Below are 5,709 nucleotides of genomic sequence, written 5' to 3'. Positions count from 1 at the left end.
AGTCCTGCTGTCCCTGCACTTATTCAAATTAACATATTAATAAGAGTCTTTTTAATTCCATTACCTACGAATCAAGAGTCCATGGCAACTCCATGATTGCCAGTGAAAAATCATAGATCTCTTAAGAGTAATGTTCTGCAAAGATGTAAAATATGCATTGTACTTTTCTACTATTATTTACAGTTGTTGTGGATCTGGCTTTTCTATAAACTAAAAGGGGCTGTAAATTGTGTCTAGCACAGGGTCAAAAGAAAACATACACTGAAGATGTTTTATTTATTTATTTTACTGCTCAGAGCTACCAGCAATCAAATACAACTGAAATGCCTTTATATTAACAGTTTATATTAACTTACATTAACAGTTTCCTACTGTTGCCAGCATCGGACAATTAGAAATGAGTTTAAGGTTTGCTCAACTCTGATTCTATAGAGCATCAGCAGCATCCTGGCTCTAGCTTAGATTCAAGGTCTGCAACTGAGTCTCAAATTCTTATCTTTGTAGGAAGAAAACACAACACGGGGAACAGCCAGTACAGATGAAATAGCAATCAGTAGCAATCTGACCACCAAGTGTGACAGACACAAAGTGATAGACTCCACATACACACAGTGTGATAGATCCTGCCCCACTTGCAGGAGACGGCTGACAGTTGCAGGAGGGGGGCAACTAGGGGTGTTTTGCTGGCTACATGGAGCAGTGTTACTGCTCCACCACTGCCTCAGTTTTCTGACACTGCTGGGTGTCTCGGTGTAGCGAGTGGGGAAAAAGGGCTGGGAGGTTGTGAGTTTGAGTGCTGTCTTAGGATGGGGGAGTGGGGGAAGCCCTGCCCACCTTGCAGGGATGTCATTGCAGGGGAAAATGGAAGGACAATGGAGGAGGGTTAGGGATGCTGGGCACCTTGAGTTGCTATAAAGTAATAAGGGTAAAAGATTTAAAAAGACTGGATAGCCATTTGTCTGAAATGGTCTAGGCCAGTGAGGGCTAACCTTTTTGTTGTTGGGTGCCAAAAATGCAAGCGCACATGATAACATGTCCATGTGCCAGCACCCATAACGCAAAATGCGCTGCCACATGTGCATGCGAGCACAATCCCCCACCATCACCACACTGTTTGCCTCCAAGCTGAGCTTGGTATTTCCTCGGGGGGTGGGCACATTTTCGCCCTTCCCAGGCTTCAGGAAAAACTCTGGAGCCTGGGAGGGCGAAAACACCCCACCCAACCCCTGGAGGCCCTCTGGAAGCTGGAAATACATCATTTCCAAACTTCTGGTAGGCTGGTTGGGCCCGTTTTTTGCCCTCCCCAGGCTTTCCTGAAGCCTGGGGAGGGCGAAAATGTCCTTCCCCGGCCCTAAAGAAGGCCAAAAATGAGCTGGCCGGCACACGATTGGTGCTAGAGCTGACGGCTCGCGTGCTGGCAGATATGGCTCCGCGTGCCACCTGTGGCATGCGTGGCATAGGTTTCCCAACACTGGTCTATGCCCTAGAGTCTCCTGTTAGAGCAGGTTGGATTAGATGAATTCCAAGGTCCGTTCCAACTGTATTGTTCTACGATTCATTCTATTCTAACAGGCAACTGCTGACTAATGAGGAAGACAGGATCCCTTTATGCCACATCCACTTACAGAAGCTTCCTGGCATCACCTCATCTATACAATTGTGCTTTGAGAGCAAGTATCAGATCCTTCACCAGTCCATCAGGCTTCTGCGGGGAGAAATCTGGCATGATAGCTCAGCTACTGCCACATCAGGCTCAGGCTGTTTTTGCTATGAAGGAGGAAGGAAGGAGGAAGGAAGGAAGAAATGTTGGAAGAAATGTCCTTCTGGGTTCAGTTCCAATTGGGGAAAAAGAGACTGGAAACATGGAGGCTGCTTGGAAAAATGGTTTAATGGTAGACAGGACCACATGGCTTGAGGTCCTTGGGAAAAAGGTGATCACATGCTTCCAGATGTTGGGTGAAGGACAGCAATATGCTGAAAGTTCTTGGCTTTATACTCTCTGTTCGCCCCCACCTCTGTGTTTCCTGTTCTTGTGTAAGAAATTTATTCTTCTGATTGCTTGTCAGACTCCCATGGGGCCATGCAGGGGCAACTCTCTAGGCTGCGTTTTGAGTCCAAGTTTGGTTGAGTTCCCAGATGCCATGTGGTGAATTTCTGTAGAAGGCTAATCCTATCTTTGTTATGCAGAGTAAACTAGCTCAGGTTTCTAATGGTCCATTGCGAAAGGTGGGGCTATTAAAAGTGAGTCTGTTTCCTGCCTTAAAACATGTTTCTCCATTCCTTGTACAGGGAAATATAATATTCTGCATTTTCAATATTTCCTAGGATATTTCATTCTTCTAGGAGAGGGATGAGCTCTAATTTCCTACAGAAGGAATGAAGGGAGGAAGGAAGGCTGGCTCTTCAACACATTTATATCAACTCCTCTTTACAACATATTTGATCTCATTATTCAAGAGCACTCTCCCAATCTTTAAAAAAAAAAACCTTGTATTCAATGAGCACTTGATTCACCCTTCTTGGTCTACTCTAGTATATTCCAGTCCATCTTGTTCCAGCTGTCAAAAGAGTTTGTTATTAGCCACTATAGCTGACAATGGAAATGCCAAGAGCGCCAAGAAAATGAAGATGTGAGAAGCGACAAAAATTAGTTAAGATGCTCCTTCTAAAAAGTAAGCCCTTCCTCTCCATTTGGAATGTGAGGAAGAGATAGCTCAAACCATCCTAAAAACCCATAAGCAAAAAAATTATACAAAGACACAAAGAAACATAAATAGGAATTATTCTGAAACTAATGAATATCTCCTAAGGCTACAGAGACATAAATGGTAGTATTGAGGGGTTTTCGTTTCACTAGAAACAATCAAGAAGCTAATATATTTACTTAATGGAGCATTAGACAACCTGTGTCTCATTGGATCATTTCAGAGGTATTTCCTTACCTAAACAGACTAAAAGAATGACCGAGAGGGGGGAAAAAGCAGTGAGAGCAGGAACAACTTTCAATTTCCCAAGAGCCTCCGCAATGAGTTTCCTTATGGGAATCCAGTAGGGAGAATCCGAAACCTTCCTACTTTCTTCACACCCCAGCAGGCAGGGTTTTCCCCCTTAACATCTTCGTATATGCATAGTTCATTTTACACCATATTTTCCAATTTCAGACATATTATTTTCTTTCCATATTTTCTATCTTAAATTCAATTTCTTGTTAATAAACAATATCCAATTTAATCAAATTTAACACTTCATTTGCATCTATTATTCTATTTTAATATAGATAACATATATCCTCAAATTTAATTTTGTATAATAAACATTTTATTTAGCTAATTATCCACAATTAATAACATTAATCTATTTCCCTCACATCATATTAACTATATACCATTGACAATGTTCACATATTTCATTTTATTCTACTAGTGAATCCTTTTCCTCCTTTCCTGGAATTATTCCTACTGATGGGTCAACTGACATGTTTTCAGCTGTTGTTGGTTTTGTCAAAGGATGAATGTAGCCTTGAGGACAAACAACTGCCCCAGTTGTAGAAGTTGTGATGTCACAATAAAAGGGGTGGGGCTTGTAAGAGGACTACTTGAGGCTGTTTTCAGTATGAAGCGGTGAACTCTGCTTTACTGATGCTGATTAAAATGGCGGCTCCTTGTCCACTCTTGAATGCTCTTGAAGCCCACTCAACAGAACCAGGTAACCCATCCTTCCCTTACCAGTTAGATTTGGAACAACTCCCTCCCCAAAGAGCCACACAACCCTGAATCAGCCTGATTGTCAGAGCATCTTGAAGACCTGGATGATAAGCATTCATTAAAATTGGGTTTTGCCTAAATGATGAATAGTTTCCTTTCCCCAGCACAAGTGTTTTATACATGTTTTAACTGTTAGACCGTCTTTAGCTCTGGTGACCCGCCTGGAGTTGGATCCGAGTGGACAGCTGTAAACAGTGAAATCATCCATCCATCCTGACCCTCCAATTGGGGCAGCCTCCATCTGGCCTCAGGAGCTGAAAAGTCTAGCAGTCTGAAAACAACAGTATACTAACAACAGAGTTGGAAGAGACCTTGGAGGTCTTAGTCCAATCCCCTGCCCAAGCAGGAAACCCTATCCCATTTCAGACAGATGGTTGTCCAATCCCTTCTTAAAAACTTCCAGGGATGAAGCTTTTACAACTTCTGGAGGCAAGTTGTTCCACTGATTCATTGTTTTCACTATCAGGAAATTTCTCCTTATTTCCAGATTGCTTCTCTTCTTGATAAATTGCCATCTGTTGCTTCTTGTCCTGCCTTCAGGTCTTTTGGAGAATAGGTTGTTCCCTTCATCTTCAAATATTGCTGGCTTGCTTCTGATTAACAAGTTTCTTTAGTCAGCTCCATAGATTTTCAATTGGGTTACGGTCTGGGTTATTCCCAGGCTATTCCAGCAGTGGAATATAATCTTTAAAGCCCTTCATGGTAGTGGATCTGAGTACTTCTGCCTTCTGCCGATTACCTCCCTCCGACCGATAAGATCGCACAGACTGGGCCTCCTCCGAATCCCATCCGCCAGTCAATGTCGACTGGCAACTACACGGAGGAGAGCCTTTTCTGTTGCAGCTCCGACCCTGTGGAACGATCTCCCCGTCGAGATACGCACCCTCACCACCGTCCAGGCCTTCCGCGCAGCCCTCAAGACCTGGCTCTCCCAACAGGCCTGGGGATAAGTCTTTAATTTGCCCCACCCGAGTGTTGAATGTAAGTTGTGTTTTTATTACTTTATTTTGTTTACATATTGTTTATTTTGTATTGCACCCCCTCCCTAATGATTGTGAGCAGCCCTGAGTCCCCTCAGGGAAAAGGGCGGCCTATAAATCTTAATAAAATACCTAAAAAAATAAATAATTATTTTGAAACCCCTGTAGGAAGTTAGCACCCAACCCTCTCCTAAAAGAATGAAATATCCTGGGAAATATTGAAAGGGCAGAATATTATATTTCCCTGGATCAGAAATGGAGAAACATGTTTTAAAGCAGGAAACGACTCATTCTTACTAGCCCCCACCTTTGTCAATGGGAAATACAATAAGCTCCAGGGTGATGGGATGAAGGCATGATATTATTAGCCCTTTACCCATCTCACCACAGAGCACCTGGGAAGAAGCAAACTTGGGACTCAAAACACAGCTTAGAGAGTTGCCCCCTGCATGGCCCCATGGGAGTCTGACAATCAGAATACAAGATTAAGATCAAAGGCCAGAGAGGGCATAAAACCAGGAACTTTCAGCATCTCTGCCTCTTTTCTTCTTCACCCAACATCTGGAAGCATGTGATCCCCCTTTTCTGTTCAGGAGCTCAAGCCATGTGATCCTGTCCACCATTAAAACCATCTTTCCAAGCAGCCTCCATGTTTCCAGTGTCTTTTTCCCCACTTGGAACTGAACCCAGAAGGATATTTCTTCCAACACCCCCCCCCCCCAAAGTGGAGTTATTAGCTATCAAACCTCAAAAATATACTTTCCCCAAAAGGTTGCCACAATTTGGGCCAAGGCTGTAGCATTGGATCCACCCACCCGCCTTGCAGTAGCCACGGTGGAGAAAAGCCGCTTTGTAGGTTGGCTGCAGAATCAGCGAGCCCGTGACGTCATCAGCGGGCGCCACGGGCCGAAGAAACTCGGCGGCGGCGGCGGTGGCTCCGCCTCCCGGGTTCGCTGGGCGGAGAG

This window comes from Thamnophis sirtalis, unplaced genomic scaffold, assembly GCF_051295495.1.
Source record: "Thamnophis sirtalis isolate CommonGarterSnake01/CBP01778 unplaced genomic scaffold, rThaSir2_p1.2 scaffold_15, whole genome shotgun sequence".
Taxonomy (NCBI): Eukaryota; Metazoa; Chordata; class Lepidosauria; order Squamata; family Natricidae; genus Thamnophis; species Thamnophis sirtalis.
The sequence above is the reverse complement of the archived record's forward strand: the minus strand, read 5'-3'. Positions refer to the sequence as shown.